Source organism: Eschrichtius robustus, chromosome 5, assembly GCF_028021215.1.
Source record: "Eschrichtius robustus isolate mEscRob2 chromosome 5, mEscRob2.pri, whole genome shotgun sequence".
Classification (NCBI taxonomy): domain Eukaryota; kingdom Metazoa; phylum Chordata; class Mammalia; order Artiodactyla; family Eschrichtiidae; genus Eschrichtius; species Eschrichtius robustus.
This window is the reverse complement of record NC_090828.1, coordinates 12045611-12067969: the sequence shown is the minus strand read 5'-3', so window position 1 is coordinate 12067969 and position 22359 is coordinate 12045611. Positions and strand designations below refer to the sequence as shown.

The 22359-nt window shown below is 40.2% G+C and overlaps 1 protein-coding gene across 4 annotated transcripts in view; it reads left to right on the top strand.

Annotated features, from left to right (window-relative positions):
- Positions 1 to 3614: 3614 nt before the first annotated feature.
- RHBDD1 (rhomboid domain containing 1) overlaps positions 3615 to 22359 on the top strand; it is a 115117-nt gene continuing 96372 nt past the window's right edge. For 2 of the 4 annotated variants that reach the window (XM_068544319.1, XM_068544316.1), the window contains exon 1: positions 3615 to 3752. The gene's annotated coding sequence lies outside the window, so the exon portion shown is untranslated. Of the gene's footprint in view, positions 3753 to 3896; positions 3978 to 22359 lie in introns of those variants that run through there. The other 2 variants (XM_068544317.1, XM_068544320.1) reach the window with 2 other exon arrangements.

The following is a 22359-nucleotide window of genomic DNA, read 5'->3' as shown; positions in this document are numbered from 1 at the left end:
TTCCTGATTTTAGTAATTTGTGTCTTTTTTTTTGGTCAGCCTAATAAAGGCTCATCAACTTTACTGACCTTTTCAAAGAACCAACTTTTATTTTCATTGACTTTATTTTTCCTCTTATCTATTTCATTAGTTTCCAGTATGACTGCTATTTCCTCCCTTTTGCTTGCTTAGGTTTAAGTTGCTATTATTTTTCTAGTTTTTAAAAGTGGAAGCCTAGAATATTACAACCCTTTTTCTTTTCTAATGTGAGTGTTTAAAGCAGCAAATACCCTTCAGATCACTCTTTTAGTTGCAACCTATAAATTTCAGTGTTTTCACTTTCATGCAGTTCAAAATATTTTCTGATTTCCTTTGTTACTTCCTTCAGACCATGAGTAATTTAATTTGCAAATATTTGGGTGATTTCCCAAATTTCTTTCTATTATCTATTCCTAATGTAATTCCACTGTAACCAGAGAACATAATTTGCATGGTGCCAATACTCTTAAAATTTATTGAGGCTTGTTTTATGGCCTAGCATATAAACTATCCTGGAGAATGTACTTCTTTTTTTTTTTTTTTTAATTTTTATTTATTTATTTATGGCTGTGTTGGGTCCTCGTCTCCGTGCGAGGGCTTTCTCCAGTTGTGGCAAGTGGGGGCCACTCTTCATCACGGTGCATGGGCCTCTCGCTATCGCGGCCTCTCTTGTTGCGGAGCACAGGCTCCAGACGCGCAGGCTCAGTAATTGTGGCCCACGGGCCCAGCCACTCCGCGGCATGTGGGACCCTCCCAGACCAGGGCCTGAACCCGCGTCGCCCGCACTGGCAGGCAGATTCTCAACCACTGCGCCACCAGGGAAGCCCGAGAATGTACTTCTTAAAAAGAATATAAATTCTGCTGTCACTAAGGACAGTGGTCTATACATATCTGTTAGGTTGATAGTGTTGTTCAAGGCATCTATAGCCTTAGTGGTTTTCTGTCTAGTTGTTCTACCCATTATTGAGAATGTGATATTAAAATATTAAATTATTGTCTATTTCTACACTCACATCTATCAATTTTTGCTTCATGTATTTAGGACTGTTTTGGGTGCACGTACATTTCTAATTATTATAGCTCCTTGATGTATTGACCTTTTTATTACAAAATGTCTGTTTCTAGAAATATGTCTTAAAGTCCGTTTTGTCTGACATCATTATTGCCACCGCAAATCTCTTACATTTGCCTTTTGCATGGTCTATCACTGTTAAGTACTATTAGTCTTTTCATCATCATAATACAAAATGCAACTTTGTACTTACTTTTATAGTCGTCCTTGTATTAATTTGCAAGTTTTTTCGTAAAAATAAAGCTATAAATTCTTTGATGAGTTTCACACATCTTTCTGTACAGTGTTGGGTATAATAAATACTTGCTCCATTACAAGGAATTAGATACCAAACAAGCTCCTCTTTAAAATAATAATCCAGTTGTGTTATTTGCTCATGGTGTTGTTGACTCATGTTTTCCCACCTTCAGTCCAGGTTTTGAAAGCTGCGAATGATACTCACCTGCCTTTCTGCCAGTTCCAATCCTAGATTTATGAAATGTACAAAGATTTTTACCACAACTCCTCTGTAGTCAAGAATCACATTTTAGGAATACTCACTTAAATCAGATGGCTTAATCTCAGGTATTTTTGCTCTCCTGCAAAACTTTGATAAAAATAGAAAATTGTCCAGACCATTACACAGGTCTCAAATATCATACATCATGGGCATAATCCTGCTTTTTCTCACAATAAAGATATGAGTACTTTTGAGCTTTTAGGAATCATTATCTTACAAGATAATTTAAGAATTGCATAACTTTTGTGTTAAAGGACTTCTTCAGGCATTGGTTTTTTTTGGTATTTTGAAGCCTTGCCTCAGTAAAAGGGTCTTGCTGATTGCCACATATATTAATGTTTAAGATATACAATTATTATCCAAGTGATCTGTTTGTCAATTTAAATGGGGATTGAGTATGATACATGTTGATTTCAATAGGCTTAAAAAAATTCTTGTCTGATCAATGAATCATATAGGACAAAAAAGGTCATTTTTTAAAACCTAGACTTTTTCTTTCCTCTTAGATGGCTATGAAATTTTTCACTGATGTCTGAAATTGAAGAAAATTGCTTAAGTATCGTCTTAATCCCCATATATAGACATTTTTATGAGATTACTGTACTGAGACTTCTTGATTTGTGGCTCCCTTAAAATCACGTCTGTATTTGATATATTCATATAAGGACAAGAAAAATGATGCAGTTATAGAAAGGTGTAAATGGTGTTAGAGAATGGAATATAAAGATTAGCATTAATTAAACTGATGCATAATATCATGGATCAGAATAAAAGGGAATCCTTTCTTTTTGGAAAATTACTTTTATTTTTTCTAGAGAAATACACAAAATACTTCTATTGGCAATTCACCTCCACCCTTCAGGTGAATTTCTGTTTCCAGAAATGCAGTTTTTCATTGTCAGCCAAACTTTCTTATCAGCATGTTGTTTTTAGAAGAAAGGGATAACTTGTAAGGCTCAAGGAACATAGTTGCAAATTGCTAAAATTCTTCTTTATCACTTGAACGTCTGTTACATACCCTGCACGTGAGCCAAATCTTCATTTAAATTCCAAACTCCAAAATAAACATTTCCATGAAGAATTCTTGCAATACACAATAACAAAAGATAGTCAAAACTCTTCTGATTTAGGCAGTTTTTGTTTAAGTAGACTATCTAAACACAGCTGCCACAACTTCCAATAAATACAGAGTAGCATAAAACCACCTGCACTTGGTTTCGTCCTCGGAAAAGACGCATCTTCCCCCTAGTTATTAGAAAATTCCGTACCAAATAAGATAGTTTTCTCATATTGTATGAAATACAGCATTTAACTTAACCTGACTCCTACAACCCAACATAAAACCTGTTCCAGAGCAGAAACAGACCCATAATTAAAATTGCATCAAATGATACGTTAACAAAAAAACTTAACACCTAAAGCCTTACATGGACAAACAGACACAGAAATGCAGCCTCAGACTGAGGCTTTGGGTTGTGAAATGTACACCCACGACCTTGTTTTGCTGGTCTGCTTTGTAACCGCGGGTTCCGCCCTGAGATAGGTGATGGGCCGCTCTCCAGCCGTCTGATAACTCATGAAGATTTCTGTCTCTTCCGCCATCCACTTCACAGGTAGTATGTGACTCCTCCACACAGCAGGTCCTGAGCCTGCGGCAGGGCTGGGGCCCGGTAGGGCAGCTTCTCAGTCGCCACATCTCCATCCCGCGTCCGGTCCCTCGAATGTAAGCCAGGCCGTTCGTTTGCTTTACCCGTGGTGGGCAGCCAATAGTTACTTATGGAATAAAGAATATTATTATCTACATGTCACTCGGAGGCTGGAGGACGAGTAGAAAGTACAAGCCCTCCACACCGCGCTCGGCCACGGTCCATTCCCCGTCGAGCCTCCTCCAAGCCACCGCCACCGCACGCGGTCCTGAAGGCCAGCCCGCGGGGAAAAAAGAGCGCGGCCGTGCGCAACTGAGCATGCGCCGCTGCCCGCCCGCCCCGCTTTACGGCCCTCCCCACCCCCCCACGGGGGCCGTGGGAGCTGCGTCGCGAAATCAACCACGCTCTCTCCCCGCCCCTCAGGCCGCTGGGACCTGGAGCTTCCGGGAGCGGGCGCCTGTGCGTGATGACGCACGTGGTCGCGAAGACGTGGGGACGCAGGCGGGCCGTAGAGAGCGTGAGTTTCCGCGTTTGTTCGGCGCCGCTCCCGTCGTCCGTTGTGCGCCGCGTCTCTCGCCTTTTCCCAGGGCCGCGGGTGCTGGCGGCGGCGGCGGCGGCGGGGGCGGCGGCAGCGGCGGCGGCGGCGGCGGCGGCGGGGGCTTCTGGAGGCCGTGGGCTTCCCTGGGGCCCGGCGGGGGCGGGGTTGGAGGCGCAGCCTCCGCTTCGTGGGAGCTCTCAACAGGTCCGAGAACGGGGAGGGAGTTTCCCGGAGCGAGTCTAGCGGGGGTCCCTTCATCTTCACTCCCGTCTCTGCTGGAGGCCGATCGCACAGGGAACGACGTGCCCAGGCCCTGGGTGGATGGCGTTGGCTCTGGGGGGCGCGGGGGGTGGTTTAAAGGGACGTTGCATCAGCGACAGCTTGCAGTTTCAGTTTCTCTTGGAAGAGTAACTCTGTTCCTCAGAACAAGTGTGTGGCAAACACAATCCTAATCCTAATCCAAGTAGTGGTATTTCTCCTAATACGGGACAGGAAATACACTAAGTGTATTTAATCCTTTTATGTCCAGGCCTTAAAAACCTTTTCAAAAACGGATCACATGCTTATATGATTTTCCAAACCGAGCGTAAACTCAGTGTTACTGTCAAAATAAATTATTGCATAGTCATGATTGAGTCATCGAGGTGGGTTGGTCCCTTTGCAGTGACAGCTGGACTTTGCTCTTTTCTTCTTTTTTTCTTTGGAATTGCTCCTTAAAAATCTGTCTTATGTCTCACATTTATATGCCACTTTTTGCTGTTCTAATAACCTTTAAATCTAAAAACTTCTAATTTGCTGCTGGTGTGGCAGGGGTTGGGAAAGCAAATGATCTTAGAAGAAGGCAGTGCATTGGGTTCCCAAATTGTTCCAGGACTACCAGTATCAACGTCAGCGGGGAACTTGTTGGAAATGCAAATTTAGGAGTCTTACCCCAGATTTAGTGAATCAGAAATCTATTTTAACAAGACTTCGAATTGATCCCAAGGCACCTGTGTGCTAAAGCTTGGGAATTACTGGCCATAGTGATAAAGAACAGCCATTGTGAAGTCACAGAATGGAATTTGAATCCAGGTGAAGCCTTTCTTAGGTGTAGGACCTGGGACAAGTGAGTTAAAGGTTACTTCATAGGGCTGAAAGTATTCAGTGTAAAAATGCAGGAAAAGAGTTTAATACAGGCGGAAAACACTCAAAGATGAGATGTTATTAAGGAACTTGTTAGAACTGTCTAAAATAAGTACATAGATTGTGCTGAAAGGATTCTTCCTTGATTTAGATGTGAGTTGTGCACAAATATTGTGCCTCTTCTGCTGCTTAGAGGGCAGTTTATTTTTATGGATTCTCATTATATTGTATACGATTGAGGTTGTCGAATGTAGGATATTCAGTTAATACCAGTGCTGTAGTATTTTTAAGAACCACATTAGTAATTGTGTTAAAGAGCAGTTTTTAATTCTTTGGCCTTTTGGTTTTTTCAGCTTCATTGTACCTTCTTCTGACCCAGAATTTGGTAAAGAAAGTAGAGTGGTTAACTGATCAGAGATCAGCCTTAGCCTTAGAGTTGAGAAGTATTATAGAGCAGTGACTTGGAAACGAGAGACAAGACTGAAGATGTTTCCGTCCTTTTTTCCCCATGTGTCGTACAGCTCCACGATAGCAAAGAAGTTCTCATCATATCCACTTACCTCTGTTTTCTGGAAGCATCACAGGAATTAAGTTAGATGTGCCCTCCGTCTGCTGTTTTTACAGAATGTCAGCTGCAGTGTTACAGCTTTTTCCTTCCCCTTTTCAAGGGGTCGGTGTTGGGGGGATAAAGAGAAATATTCGGGATTTGAAGCAGCTGACCTAAAGCCTAGGCTCATTGTGATGTTGAGAAGAGTCTGTAGCCCCGTGGCTGAAACAGCAGGTCACTTTGATTAGAGCCCACTGCTCCCGAGGCCACACCGTGGCTTCTGGGTATTGTGGGTGAGTTTTCAGATGACTATGAGTCAGTTTGGATATCAGCCCCTATAAATAATTTTGTTAATGCTAAATTAACACTGTCCCATCATGAAGTATTCACTTTTCAAAGGCCCCATTTTTCTTGTTCTCTGTGTCAGAGAGGCTGATCTTTAGCGGTGGTTTTGGGTCAGGCAGACCCTGCTTTGAACCCCACCTCTGCTACATACTGATCGTGTCCAGTAGACAAGTTCACATCCTCCCAGCCTGAATTTCCTCTCCTATAGAGTAGGACTCGTGGTGTTTGACTACCTCAGGACAGTGAATAAAATGAAATCAAGTGGAAAGCATGTCTGTTACGCGGAGACGCTCAGTAACTGGTACGTGTTGGACAGGGGAGAAAAGGTAGTTATTACCTCAAACCTAGCTTGATCTCATTCATTTCCTCATAATATTTTTATAAATGAGGTAATTTTATTAATTACTTGACTGTGCTGCTTTTCTTTTTAAGCAAAATGCTGAAGAGCTTTCACAGTATTGTGAATGAGAGAAAGCAAACACTTTGGAGAAAGTTAAAACTCTAAACCTGGTAGAAAGACACCATTTTCAGTTCTATCACCATAACAGAGCAACTTTCATAAATTGTTTTGAGTGTTTACTGGAAGGTCAAGGTCAGCGGGTGATTACTATTTAAGTATCTACAGTTAGTTAATGGGGACAGTCAGCCACAGAAAGGGGTACTTTGTTACAGGAGATGAGACTTCCCTGAAGACATGCACCAAAGAATAAGAAAATGCTATTATAGCTCTGAAATCATTATTTTTCAATATGGATGCTTAATGATAGGAAAGTGAAGTGTTTTATGTTCCATTTTAAAAAATGATAAAAAAATCTCATGTATTTCTGTATATAATGCATATGAATATGTGAGCATGGAAACTACTTGAAAGGTGTCATACTAGGTCATAATTTCGTTCACTTGGCAATGTATTATACTAGGTCATAATTTCGTTCACTTGGCAATGTATTATAATATGGAGGTAGGGACAAATAATCTATACATTTAAGTAAAATTAGGTAAATGCATGTGTATGTAAAAATTCTTTTAAAAAACCATTACAAAGATAGAAATGCCTTAGAAAGATAGATTGCCTTTTATGCTGTAGCTCTAGTCATCTAAGCAGGGGCCCTCAGATTTTTTAGCAGGGGACCCTCTTTAGCAGCATCTTACCTGTAAAGCTCAGGAGCTGAGAGGTTTTAAGAGAAGAGGGGTTGAAGGGCATAGGCCCCGCCTGCTGGTGCTCATCCTGGGCCTCCTGCAGTGACACTCCAAGGAGTCCGTGTGACGGGGTGTGAAACCCTTCATCTGGGGGGTAGAAATCCTCAGGAGATGAGCGGTACCGAAAAAGTCAGGGCGTTGAGAGAGTTCCTGAGCAGGAGCCACGAACTTGTTCTGAAGACAACTCCCAGGGTTATCAGCAATGTCAGACGTATGTATAGCTTCTCATGTAGAGAAGTGAGAGATTATTTAAAAAAAAAAAAAAAATCCAACCTTCAATCCGACCCATATTATATAAAAATAGGGAGGAATCTATGCACATTTTTTGAGAAATCATCTAAGTTTTTTTTTTTTTTTTAATCCCTCTAAGCTTTGACAGCTGTTACCACGGTGGTTAAAACTTTAATATTTTAACTGGCTGTTGTTCAGCATTACAAATGACTCAAGGAAAAAGAAACAAGGAGTCAATGGAAATATATTACTTGTGTTTACTGTCCTTTAGTATTTTGTTGTATGAAAGCAGCTGGTTTGCATTTGTATGGTAAAGGGTTTTTCTTAAAGAGTTAATTTTTAGTTAATAGTGAGCTTTCATAAGAAAAACAATTTCAAATGCTAAGTATTTGTTAGATTGTTTTTAATAGCGACGATAGTAGTAATATCACATTGTCCTTTTTCACACATTGAGGAGGGTTTCCTGGTGACAGCTGGAGCGTGGGGGAGGGGCAGTCACTTTCAATCAACCAGCTGCTCTGTGCAACATCATGATGGTGATATTTCAAAGCCTGTGGGTAATCCTGGCTGCATTCAGAAGAGAAAATGTATCAGATTTCTGGGAAGCAGTAGATAGTATGCAAGAGCCCTTTGGGATCTAGCTGGTAGCCAACTAACAATGTGTACATTCAGGTTTGCATGTTGGTATGATTTACCATCTCATTTCTTGGACATTGTTACATGCGCATCATAATTATAAAGCAGTAAAGTCTAGTTCCGTGAGGGCAAAAGGCTCATTAGTTTATGGAGAGGAAGGGAGAATGGAAAACAAACTTTGGGTATGTGCTGTGTGTTTTTACATAATATGCTATTTCATTTCTTCTTCCCGATGACTCCAGGAAGTAAGTGGAGTTCTCATCATCCATGGATAAGGAAACCAAAGCTCAGCAGGATTGATTATGTGATTTGCCCAAGGCCACGTGCTAGTAAGCGATGGCATCCAGACTTGACCCCGTATCTAGCTTCAGATCCAGGAATGTTGTCATTACACCAACAGCTGTTTCTCCACAGTGTTCACTTGCTTATGCATTTTTAATCCAAAGTCACAATATCAGGATAGTATGAATGAAATTTAGATGCATATTACAATGACTTCAGTTTTATATAAATAATATATAAGGGTGTGTGTGTGTGTGTGTGTGTGTGTGTGTTTGTGTGTGTTGGCAGCCACTTCTAATTTTGGAATTTTTTCCCTTGAGGAAAGTCCCTTGGGCAACACTGTTAAAGAAATTTTGCTATGTTTTTTTATATTACAGATACCAGAAATTTTCAGGGATGTGTATTTTAATGAGTCAGTTGTGATGCTGAGTTTGAACAGATGTAGGAATAAATATTGTGCATGCTGCCCATGTAGTAGAAGTTCCTTCACACGGAAGTATTCAGGGCTTCCTCTTTCTCTTTCCAAGGAATGTTAATTTTGTATTAATAAGGGACCTTTATGCTTTCTAGATGTTCAGCCTGTGGCAGACCTTTGAGATGCTGTTTGTATACCCTCCACATTTTGGTTCTCCTATCAGCTAGAGTGTTGTATGTACTCTGAAAAATGAGAGTTGTTGATGCTTGAAATAAACTAGGATCTGCTGCCAGCCCTTGGCAAATTCCCTAGTATCTGTGTAGGGTTCTTTGACTACAAACAACAGAGATTAAGTTAACTAAGTTATCCAGATAACTTATTCAAGAACAAGAGGATTATTGGAAGTATATGGATAAGCTCAGAAAATCTACAGAAAAACCAAGCCACAGGACTGCAGCTAGATGAGCTCTTGAGGCTTGGGTAGACTTTGATAGATCAGGAAAATTCTTTAAGTTAATGTTCTGAGTATCAGATCCAGATCAGATTGTTGGTCTTAGTGTCTTAGTGTCAAAAGTGTTAGGTTCCAGGAAGAGAGTTATTATTCCAGTCTTGGTCACTGTTACCCTTGAATCAGTGTAGGAAAGGCATCCTGGATTTCTGGTCCCCCCCAGGACTACATCCAATGGGGGTGAGAGGCATCTCTTACCTGTTACTGAAAGAATGAGGTGTTAATGCTGGGCAGAGAAAAAGAAGGAAAACAAACCCGAAGCTGTCCCCACCACCTGGTAATTAGTGGACGTCCTGTGTGCTTGTGGAATGTGAACATCTCTGAAGTCTGGCATGCTTCTCCCCTCTTGGCTAGTTCTTGTGTTGGGAGGATTTCAGTTACGTAAATAATTCACTAACATTTCTTACATGAGTTAATTTAAATGGGGTTATGGCTATCACTTTTTCATTGACTTTAGGTAGACAAACAAAGAAATCTGGTGTGGAGCGAACCTGAGGATAGAATTACTTAAATCCTCTTGAAGGCGGTGATGGTGGGATGCTGGCATTGCTGCTCCCTGTGTGCCTCCTGGTTTAAGGACCTACGTCTGCAGGGCTGTCAGTCGGAGAACTTTAATGAGCCCTCATTAAACTAAAACTTGTAGTCCGTGAGAGAAGGAACCAGCTTATGATTGATATTGGAAATCATAAGCGGTGATGGATCAGAATTGGAGTTGGCACTAATTCACCTCACTGTGGAGCAAAAGTCAAGATTATATACAAAATCCAGTATTTCATTTTTCACGTATAAAGATAATCTAATCATTTCTGTTAAGACTATAACCCTTTAAAAAGGAGGGAAAAATAAAAAATTTTGCCATCTGACATATAGAGTTTTTTTTAATCCTAAAATGGAGGCTTATTAAATTCTCAAATGTAATGGTAATTTAAAGATAATGTTGACAAAAACTCTGGTTTGAGATTTTATTACAAAACTTATCTTAGTTAAAAAAATCGTTTCTATTTTCATGTGCCTTCCACACACCCCATCATACTGTTTTTTATTCTTTAAAAATATATGTGTAATTGAATCACATGATGCAGTTTAAAAATGTAGGATCATAGCCCAGAAAAATGCTAATTGGTTACTAAGTTATAGAGACACTTTAAAGCTATTTAAAATTTTTAATCTTAAGCCTTATTTTAATTTATGTGTTGATGTGCATTAAAAACAGTATCATTTCCCAATTTATGATCTTATATATATAATCTCATTTAATCCTCACAACACCAAATATGGCTGCACTATCGCCTTGTACAGGTGAGGAACCAGTAGTTAAATAACTTTCCTAAGGTTACATGGCTGGCGTATTGTGGAGCTCTTACTAAAGTCCATGACCTTAACTACTGTCCTCTACCGCAAACGTTAATATTGCTACTAGCCCTGTGTATCATTTTGACAAAAAGCACTGTGATGTTTCTTTTTCCAGAATCTGTCTGTTTACCCCAAGTTCCCTGACAACTTCTTTATGTTTGGAAACTGTTCAAGTGTGTTGTGTTATCCATCATCTTGTGCTTCTGTTTGCTGTGAGTATGGCAATAGCTCTTATATTGCACAGTGTGCCCTGTGAAGCCTTTTGTCCTTTATGTCTTAGAGCAGTCTGACAGCCTCTCATGTTGAATTCAGCCAGGTTGCTTTTCATTTAACAAAGCTAAGTGTTGCTTTCTAGGTGAAAAATAATTAAATGCTTTTAAAGATGTATTTGATTAACAGGAGGCTGATCTGTGTAAATTAATTATAGCTGTAATGATGTCATAGCCTTGTCTTTTGTTATTAACCAGGTAATTGACGAGAAGTTTGGAAGCTTATTGTAACTGACAGCGGTTTGACCTTGTATGCTGTCTAGAAGTGAAACATGCACAATGCATGTAAATGCAGTTGGTTCATTGAGCTTCATGTGTTGTCAGAGCATGTGATCTTGGGTTCTTACTTCACTCTTCCCTTACTTCTTTGCTGAAATTGTTACTCTCGAACTGAATATTGTACTGATATCTCTTACTAAAAGCATCTGGCCAAACACAGATGTTGTCTGTGTCCTTGAATAACTATAATCAGACACGAAACCTTGGCACATTTAGGACATACAGTCAAGTAAACAAATGCCAAAATTAAATGAACCTTGGTTTTAAATTCCATGTGAAGGAAAGTAAAACAACTTTTGGTAGAGAAGACATAAAGGGAAAAATAGTGGGCCTATTTGCTAGGTTGAAAGAGAATTTTTCCCTTTTATTCTAATTTACCCAAGGAAGTTCAGAGTATGTGGTGTTTAAATACTTGAGTGATGAGAGCCTCTAACTTGGGTGATCTTGGTTAAAGGATGGGATGGTAGGAATAAAGCACAGAGTGGATGTGGGATAACAATGGCTAACGAGCAGCAGTCCCCGGGTGCAGGCTGTCCTCCCTCCCACGTGCTTTAGACTAGGGAAGCGTCAGCTCTGCCAGAAGTGACGTAGGCATTCCTAAAACCACCATACTATGCGAAATCACGCAATAAAAGCCATAGAGCTTATGGTGCAAAGGGTGTTAGGAGCAAAACACTCAAAAACGTTGTCAGTGGCACATTACAAAAAAAAACGATAGGAACCTAATAAAATGGCAGCACGATTTTACACCTGTTAAATGATTAAGAAATGCAGAAGTACATAAGAAATATGGCACTTTACCTTCAAAAAGTCCTGAACTTTGCTTTCAGAAGTGATTGTCAAAAGGATTGCAGCTTGTGAATTATTGTCAGGTGGTGGAAGAAGGGTTATCTGGATTGGATGTCAAGTCATAATTGCAGATGTGGTTGGGTGTAACTCATAAAATACTCAGCGAACTGAGGTAGCTGGTAGATGTTTGAGGTGTGCAAATGTGTACGTTTGGTGAATTTCTATGCAGCTGACTTTAGTTGGGTGCAGTTTCCTGCCTTCACCTAGGGCTTCTTGCTGATGAAATTGTGCACAATCAGATGCAAAATTTGCATTGTGCTCAAATTGTTCCTTGATATATATTGATTGCATTTGAACAAATTTGCTTGTTTCAAAACAAGCACTATAGCAGAACTGACCGGCCTAATGAACTTAAACTTCCCTAAGCATATTTCACATATTTCCTGTCTCTGTGTTAGCAGCACATGCATGCTATTTCCTCTCTTTAAAATACGTTTCCTCCTTTTATTCAAAGTCTGGTGCAGGTGAGGAAGCTTCTCTGAGGTATTCTGTGAATTGAATTAACTTAACATTTTTTATATTGGCACATATTTGTACATTATTTGCCCATTTCCAGGTAGTGTCGGTTCTAGAAATGACTTAAGACAGAAGTTAGTAGTAAAGGGGGAAAAATTAGCAACCAAATGGCTGAGTAGCTCTCAGCAGAAGAAAGCATACGTGTTTATTAGGTGAAATTAAGTTTTTCTAGCGCTGATGGGATTTTGCACAAGGAACAGTAAGTCGGAACAGTGTTTTACAACAATATGAAAATGATCACTCTGTGGCAGTCCCTTGGGTGAGTGAGACTTATGTCAAGGCCTCAAATAATATGAAGGTGCATTTCTGCAAAAGTCATTCTTCAAAGGCAAAGTGACGTGATCTGACCGTGCAGCATTTGGAGATTTGGCAAAACGCAGGGCTAAAAGTTGGGAAAGTGTTCCTTTATACCAGTAATTCTTAAAAGGTAGAAAAGATGTTTCTGCCTCTCTGTGGCTTCCTTCTCAGATTAAACCTTACCTTGCAGGATAGGGCCTGGGGGTGAAAGCATGCCAAGCAGGGCACACTTCACATCCCCCCGCCCCATCCCTTTCTTTCCAGAGTTCTTGCCAGGCAGATGCCTGATCCTGGTGGGAAAAAGTCAGAGAAGGCACAGGGGCTTTTGTTCCTCAGCTTCTCTATTTGTATAGAGTATATCCCCAAATGAGAAAAGTGACTTTGGATTATTTTTACTTTTTTTGTTTTTAATTTGATTTTAAAAACAGATTTTTGTTGTTGTTTTTTAAGCTATGACTGTGATAACAATTACCAAAAGAAGCTGGGTATTTGAACATTACTTTGTACTACTCTCTTAAATATAGATCTACAAGTTAAGTTGTATCAAGAAACAATTACATTTGGTAGAGTAAAAGTTTTATGTTCTGAGATTTTCTACATTTGAAATATTTCAAAATGCATATACATTTTGGTGTGTTTAATGGAAGTCACCAACTGCACTTTCTTAGGAAAGACAATTCTTTTTTTTTTTTAAATTTATTATTATTATTATTATTATTATTTTAAATTAATTTATTTAATTATTTTTGGCTGTGTTGGGTCTTCGTTTCTGTGCGAGGGCTTTCTCCAGTTGCGGCAAGCGGGGGCCACTCTTCATCGCGGTGTGCGGGCCTCTCACTATCGTGGCCTCTCTTGTTGCAGAGCACAGGCTCCAGACGTGCAGGCTCAGTAGTTGTGGCTCACGGGCCTAGTTGCTCTGCGGCATGTGGGATCTTCCCAGACCAGGGCTTGAACCTGTGTCCCCTGCATTAGCAGGCAGATTCTCAACCACTGCGCCACCAGGGAAGCCCCAAGACAATTCTTTATGCTCAAATAATGTCTTTCTTAATTCTTCTGGTGGTTGAAGTGTCATATCTCTTATTAAAAGACCGTAGAAGTGACTTCCTGTTTCACCTCTGACATGTAAAGAGCTTGGAGGTCATCACCCCTGTCCTCACAACAAGAAGAACCCTGAACAAACTGAAAAATCAGTGACTTTTCTTAGATCCATCAGAGAATTGAGGTCACAGGGCAAACTGCCACACCCAAATCTGGAGATACAGGCTCATTTTGAGAATCACAGCCCAAGATTGTGCACACAGTGGCAGTGCCCAGTGATGAGTAACTCAAAGAGATGGTTAGAACTTGGGCTTATATAGCATCTTAACAAAAGAACAATACTTTTTTTTTTTTTTGGCTGCGCTGGGTCTTCGTTGCTGCACACAGGCTTTCTCTAGTTGTGGTGAGCGGGGGCTGCTCTTCATTGCAGTGCGTGGGCTTCTCATTGCGGTGGCTTCTCTTGTTTTGGAGCACAGGCTCTAGGTGCATGGGCTTCAGCAGTTGTGGCACACAGGCTCAGTAGTTGTGGCTTGCAGGCTCTAGAGCATGGGCTCTAGAGTGCAGGCTCAGTAGTTGTGGCGCATGGGCTTAGCTGCTCCATGGCATGTGGGATATTCCTGGACCAGGGCTCGAACCCATGTCCCCTGCATTGGCAGGCAGATTCTTAACCACTGCGCCACCAGGGAAGCCCGAACAATACATGTTTAGAGAAGTGACAAGGCAAAGGAAAAGGACTTTGAGTTTCTAGGGCAGCAAATGGTAGGAAGGCAAATAGGTGGGGGAACTAATGGAAGATTAGGGCTAGTTAGTAAAGTTTGTTGTGTAGATTTTTTTTGGAGCCAGTTGTAAGGTTGTCTCTGGTGATTAACTTTGGTCATACCTGGTAGAGTGGGGGAGGGGGGAACACCTTCACAAATTCATGTCCTGCTTTTAAGCAGATGGGGGGAAGCAGAGAGCTTTAGTTGTATCTGCTTTTTCTTAATTGCATTCAGCTCAAGATAATCCTTATGCCAAGTGGCATATTTGGTGTTGCACATTCTGCTACCCTACAATCAGCTTAGCTGGAACTGAACCACTGACGGCAGTAACTCGTTGGAACACTTTAACAGTAGTTTTGACAAACTGTTGGAGTATGAGTGTAGGCTATCTTGAGAGTAGAAAACTCACAGCTTTTTTGCAGACAGACCTGACTCACAACTTCATTTTAAGAACAAGGACTCTGGAGCCAGATTATCTTGGTTAAAATCCCCACTCATCTGTAAAATGAGGAAATAATACCTGCCTCATAAAGTCCAGAGGATTGAATGGGATATGCCAGATGACAAAACTAAAACGATTTAGTAATGAGTTTGATATCCTTTATTCAAAGGAAAGCAGTCCATAGATTGGGGGAGTAGAGCACCTCACAAGCAGTGGAGCATTCTTCCCAGGGGGTTCTGGGCTAGAGTGAGTTTTATAGGATGTTAGAAAAGGCAACGAAAAAAACAGGGTGTGGTTGGCTAGGGGGTCCAGGGGTTTCCTTTTGAGGACAGCAGGTCCTGCTTTCCAGGGTAAGGCGAGCTGGCTGAAGCTGCGCTGGAGGATGGTGATTGGCGTTAGCTTTCCTGGATAGTGAGGCGGTTCCCGTAAAGGCAGGCTGACTTAGGTTTAGACTTGCGACATGGGCTGGACCACTGGGACGGCCTTCATTCTGTGGGTCCCAGTATATGCATTAACTTTGTCAGGTAATGGCACACGTGTAAAGTTTGAGAACAGTACTACCAAAGATGAACTAGTACTATATACGTGTGTAACTTTAGCCAATGATTTGACTTTTTTATTTCACCTGTATTGAGGAAAACTTTAAATCAGTAGCGAATGAGTATTTCTGTTTCATTAAAACAATAGCTGAGATTTAATGTGTTTACTGTGTGCTTGGCATTATTCTAAGCACTTGGTGTTTTTTGTTTGTTTTTTTAAATTTTATTTATTTATTTTTTGGCTGTGTTGGGTCTTCGTTACTGTGTGTGGGCTTTCTCTAGTTGCAGCGAGTAGGGGCTACTCTTTGTTGTGGTGCACGGACTTCTCATTGCCATGGCTTCTCTTGTTGCGGAGCACGGGCTCTCGGCACGCGGGCTTCAGTAGTTGTGGCTTGCAGGCTCTAGAGCACAGGCTCAGTAGTTGTGGCGCACGGGCTTAGTTGCTCCATGACGTGTGGGCTCTTCCCAGACCAGGGCTCGAACCCGTGTCCCCTGCATTGACAGGTTGATTCTTAACCACTGCGCCCCCAGGGAAGCCCCTCACTTGGTGTTTTAAGTCATTTAATCCTTACAAGAATTCTAGGATCAGATTTAGCTATTATTACTATTCCATTTTCATAGCAGGAAACTGAGGCTTAGGTTCAGTGACTTGCACAAGTTAACACAGCTCTTAACGCTAAAGCCAGTCATTGGGACCAGTTTAGACTCCAGAGTATGTGCTCTCAAACCCCAAGGTACCCTGAAAACACAGTTTGGTAGAGATGATAAAAGGCCTCTGGTGACATTCGGTTGGCACTGGTGGACAGTACATGTGGAAGGCACTGTGGAGGTTGGTGAGCAGTGACGTGGTCAGGGAACCCGACATTAAGGATGCAAGTCAGGAGCTGGGCTTTGAAGGTTGGGGAGAAATTGAATGGGTTGGGAGGACTAGCAGGGAGTGTGTCTCGGGTCAGGGAGTGATGCTGGCAGTGCTGTCAGGACCCTGCCCACATCCGCACGCCCTTAGTGTACGCTGATGGGCTCCCAGCCTCCAGCCCCTGCAGTTCTTCACCTGCGTGTTTTCTCTGACCCCCTGAGGCCCACTTTTCCTGCTGTGGCAAGTCACAGGTGACAGGGAGTTAAGGCAGACCCCTAGCCCTTTGGCAGTTAATACTGAGGCATATCTAGGCTAGCTTCCAGAGTTCCCAGTGAGATTAAGCCTGTCTCCCATAGAGATAGCTCACTTGATAATGCATGCATTTTAGTGGCTCTCTTTATTGCCAAAAGCAATACCTAACTTAAAATATGTGGCTCTACCTTATCTCTTTGGTAAGATCTTATTTTTCATAAAAGGAAGCCTTTCTAAATGAAAAGGGTTGAAATCATCACGATTTTAATCACTTTTTTTCTCATGTTATTACTTAAAATAGTTCTAATTAAATTTTACACCATATAAGTAGAAGTTGAACTAAAAATGAAACATTGTTTCAGTCTTTTTTTAGTACTAAAAAAAATTCTCTTAAACTTGAGTTTACCCACCAAGAAGCAGTTTTGCGAAAGAAAACTAGCTGACATCTTGTTTAAGGGTTTCTACTGAGTTAAAAAGGATTGGCTGTGAAGCAGAAGTTTGAACTATTTCCTGGTCTGCCTCTAGATCACAGCCTAGAATTTCAAAAGATTTTTATTTAACTCCTTATAGACAATCAAGGAATTTGTTATGTGCTGTGGAAGTGTGGACGTTCGCTTCTTGAGTGATGGGCAGGCAGGGCCATGGAGGCCTCTCAATGGTATAGACAGTAGCAGCAAGGCTTGCATTTGTGAGAGGCAGAAGGTTGAAGGGCTTGCTAGAGAAGCAGCACCGTCTGGTGGGAAGAGCTGGCTTGAGTCCTGATAGTCCAGTTTAAGAGCATTGTCATCTTGGGTTCTTTTTTTAATAAATTTATTTATTTATTTATTTATTTGTCTTTGGCTGTGTTGGGTCTTCGTTTCTATGCGAGGGCTTTCTCTAGTTGCAGCAAGCGGGGGCCACTCTTCATCGCGGTGCGCGGGCCTCTCACTATCGCGGCATCTCTTGTTGCAGAGCACAGGCTCCAGACGCGCAGGCTCAGTAGCTGTGGCTCACAGGCCTAGTTGCTCCGCGGCATGTGGGATCTTCCCAGACCAGGGCTCGAACCCTTGTGCCCTGCATTGGCAGGCAGATTCTCAACCACTGTGCCACCAGGGAAGCCCATCTTGGGTTCTTTATATCAGAAAGAAATGGAATTTCTATCTCTCTTTGATGGTTTCACACCAAAATTGCTGAAAGGATTTCCATTAAATTGGGCAGTTATGTTTGGAATGGTCAGACTTCAAATAAAAGCTATGGGATGCACGCGAAATTCACTTTGGTGACCTCTGGTGGTGAGAGAGCCCCATGGGACTGCCCATCTGTGGAGATAGCCACACTTATTTAGCACCTTGGACAGAGAAGTTTAACATCCCCAGAAAGTCTCAGGTCTTCACTGAGCTCCTTCTTATCTGGACAGCTCTACAGAGCAGGCTTCAGAATGGCTAAAAGGACAGTAAAGTGATTTCTTTGGTAAGTGCTGGGTAGACCAGCTAGTAGGTAACATGGAACTAACTTTGTCTTCACCAGATTGTGAGAATTAAGTGAAATGAAGCAAGTATACTTAACTACTTTGTAAACTATAAATAATTGTATAAACATTAGTTATTATTGGGAAAGGCATATAAATATTACAAGACTAAAGTATAGGCTGAAATGCTTGAAGTTGATCAGATGATGATTTTATTTCAGCTAATACCTATGAAGTCCTTATTATGTTTCAGGCATTCTTCTATGTGTTTTACATACACTATCTCATCAACAACTCTATGAGGCAGGTCTTATTATTGTTAGTGTCTGTTTTATAAGTGCGGAAACTTAGGTAAGCTTACATTGATTAAGAAATTGCCCATGGTCATTCAGTTCCAAGCAGTTGAGCCAGGATTTGAACCCAAGCCATTAGGCTTTGAAGTCCGTTCTGTTAACTGTGATACTATTCAGTCTTACAATGATGAAGTACAGAAGGCTGATCTAGGTAAGAAAGCATGGTGGATTGGGGGTGGGGATAACATGATGAGATTGGATTTTAAGCAAACCAAGTCAGGCATTATATAAGTAAGACTGGGTGAAATGTGTCAGGTGATAAGGGTCTGACCTTTGGTTAGGTCTGCCACCACATAACATATGACCTTATTGATGGCTGCTTACTTGTCTGGAACATTCTTTAACTTCTTAGGTTGTTTTAGTGGTCTTAAATCCTGACTCCCTAGAGGTCAGGTATTTTGCCCTCCACGTGGATGGCATTGATACTTAAGACAGGCCTTGTAAAAGACAGTCGGACATTGTTCCACTAAGGTATGGGAGATTTTGTATTTGTTTTCATTTTGAGAGATGGTATATGAGGGGAAAAAAGGAAGGAGGAGCTCTTGTGTGTTAAAAGCTAGGTCTTGTGTGTTTAAGCTAGGTCTGGTAGCTTAAAATCAGAAAGATTTAGCCCATTGGTATTTGAGAGAGAATTTAATGGTTGTCTCTAGCTGGGTAAGACGATTTCTTATATGGTTATGATGATGGCGTCTATGAGGTTGGAGAACTGTCGTATGAATGGAGATCTCAGCAGCCTTCAAAAGGGGGAAGTGCTCTCAATTCCCAATTTCTTCTGGAACAGAGTCCAAGTTGTAGATATTTCCATGAATAGATACTGGAATGTAATTACTGAGTGTCACAATATTCATGAGGACTAGATTCCCATTAGCTTCTTAATATAATTTGATTCCGGTTTTCATTTTTTATTCATGAAGTCAGTTTTCATTCGATTGACCTCATTTCTTTGTATCCCTCTGCCTTTAACGTGAAATAAGAAAACAGAATCCTACGCTGTTTCTCTTTGATTTTTATCATTAATGTAGCTCATGAAGCCATGTAACAGATTTCAATGGCCAGAAAAAATTTGTCATTTATGTGCAACTTGTCATTAAATGATGATGGTGCTCTGACACAGATTTCATACTGGACCCCCGGAGCTCCCCATTTACTAATCAACTCAGGTAGATGATGCATTCTGGTGAATTGAACAGAGTGCAGCAGTGTGAAGCCAGACCATCTGCTATTACATTTAATATTTAAATACTAAGTTTTAAAAGTATAATTCATGTTATTGATATAACTGTGTATTGCATTTAACAACTGTGATCACATTGAAGCTATGTAAGCTTTTCGAAATGCATTCATATATTTGAAAAGAGGAACAAATTACTTCACAAGCATTCAGTTAGTAAATTCTTGTTTTCCACTAAATGCAAATACATATTATACTGTACCATTTTCTTATTTTCAAAAATATCTTGAAAATCTGCATTTTGTAATTGGGTTTTCTTGGGGCCTAAGGAAGCTAATACCTTTTAGGAAAAATAAAATTGTGCTAAGATATGTTATTGGAAGAACAAAGGATTTTCTTACTGTGCTAGACTAAAGCGTTCTCATCTATTGGCCCTATAGTAACAGGTGGTGAAAACAGTCTCTTATGTTTGGATTAGAAAAGCCATGAATGAAAAGATTCCTGAGAGAGTTATGGGAGTGAGAAGAAATGATCCAGTTCATTTCATTCCTAAAGAAGGTAGACTGTACTAAAACAGTAAGAGAGAGAAAAAAATGCATCTAGTTGTTTTGTGAATATTTTGCCCAAGTCAATGTGGTATTTATGATGCTCTAATTTGCTGTTCAGCTCTTGTAATTTAAAAAGCAGAGGAAGTTTTCATGTTTAGCATATCCAATCTGCTTTTTCCATAGCTTTTTTGCTTTGTTTGAAGTGATAAATCATATTAACCCTCTGCATCTTTCAAAAAGATTTTACAGGGTTTAGAGTCAAATGTGTTGGCCTAAGCCCTGCCCCTGCTACTGAAGTACATTCACATTCACTTTTAACGCATCACACTGCAGGGGGATGGTAGTGCTAAAATCCTGGCAGTTTAACCTGGGTGATTTCTTCATGGTTTCATCTTTCTTTCTGAAGCTTTCTTCTGAAGAGCTTGTTAAACTATTTCTTGGAAGGGGATGGCATGGGGGGAGGTTGGGAGAAGGGACATGTTTGTCTTTATGGTTACGTGTACCTATGAACATGCATATTTATATTTTAAGCACTGAAAATTTAAGCATTTGCTCAACATCATTAGTCACTAGGGAAATGCAAATCAGTACCGCTTCACACCCATTAAGATGTTTATAATAAAAAAGATGGATAAAAGCAAGTATTGTTGAGTTTTTGAGTATGGAGAAATTGAAACCCTCATACACTGCTGAAGGGAATGAAAAATGGACAAAAATTTGGAAAACAGTTTAGTAGTTCCTCACAAAGTTAAGCATAGAGTTACCGTATGACCCAGCAGTTCTATTCCTAGGTATATGTCCAAGAGAACTGAAAACGTATGCTTCTACAAAGAAATTGTACATGAATGTTCATAGCAGCATTATTCATTATAGCCAAAAAAGTGGGAACAACCCAAGTGTCCATCAACTGATAAATGGATAAAAACACAGTGTGGTGTATCTATATAATAAAATATTATTGGACCATATAAAGGAACTAAGTATGGATACTTCCTACGATGTGGATGAACCTTGAAAAACAGTATTAAGTGAATGAAGCCAGACACAAAAAGCCACATATTGTATGATTCCATTTAGATGAAATGTTCAGAATAGGCAAATTTGTTGAGATGAAAAGTAGATTGGTGGTTGCCAGGCATTGGGTGGGATGGGGAGATAAGTGGGGAGAGTTTCATTTGGGGGTAATGAAAATGTTCTGGAATTAGATGGTGGTGCTGATTGTGCAGCCTTGTGAATATACAAAAGCCACCGAATTGTGGAGTTTAAGACAGTGAGTTTTATGGTGTGTGAATTATATCTCAATTTTAAAAAATCAATGCTTAAGCATCTGGAAAGTCAGGCATTAGCAAAATATTCAACCTGAGTGATAGCAGGCCTCTGATAAATACTTGCCAAGTGACTTGAACAAACCTACATTCTCCTCTATGATTCTTTTTTTTAAGAGAATATGCTTAAAATATATGGAACCTAAATGAAATTTTCCAAAGGCATGAAAATAGTAATAATGACATATCATTAATCTACCTCATATAAGTATTGATAAACCTTTTCTTGATTCTTAACTAAAAATCTCACACAATTTTAAAAGATCTCAATGAATAATTTTAAGATTTGTTGCACTTTTAGTGACCTGGAAGGCTGTTTTCAGAAAAGCGTTCGATTACTCCTATTAAGACTGTAGTTTCTTTCTTTCATGTGAAATTAATTTGGTTACTGTCAGATGCCGGACTGGGAATATAATTTATAACTGGTACATATTCTTGCAGTTTAATGGCCTGAGTTCTTCTTGAACATTTAAACTGAAAATTGATATATAATGTCACCATGGTAAATGATAATGATGAAATATTTCCTGCTTTGTAAGTAGAACTGAAAATCATCATAGTAAGTTTCTTTTCCCTTTTGGTAAAATTCCTTTCTTTACCCCGTGAGACACGTTGGTTTCCCAAGTTATGAATTCAGTTTCTTTTATTTGTTCTAGCCACTTAGTTTTTCTTATTACAACCTGTTTAATTTTTAATTTCTCACTAAAAGTAAATATGGCTAATTTTCCTATCCATATTTCAAGAGGTCTTCCATTTCTCTCTGTCACAACCTTGACATAGCACTGTCTGGTGTGTATTACTACATAATTAAAATGCCATGTTGTTTTTGTTTTGTTTTTTTTCCTCATAAACAGAGCACTTCCAGGACAAGGTAACTGTTTAACAAACCACTACAGTACGAATTTAAAGAAGTTTGGTTTCTTACTTTTTCTCATCACCCTGCCCCTCCCTCTGTTTTACTTGCTCTCTCCACGTTTTCAGAAGAGCAGTCTTTGGTAAAGATTTTAA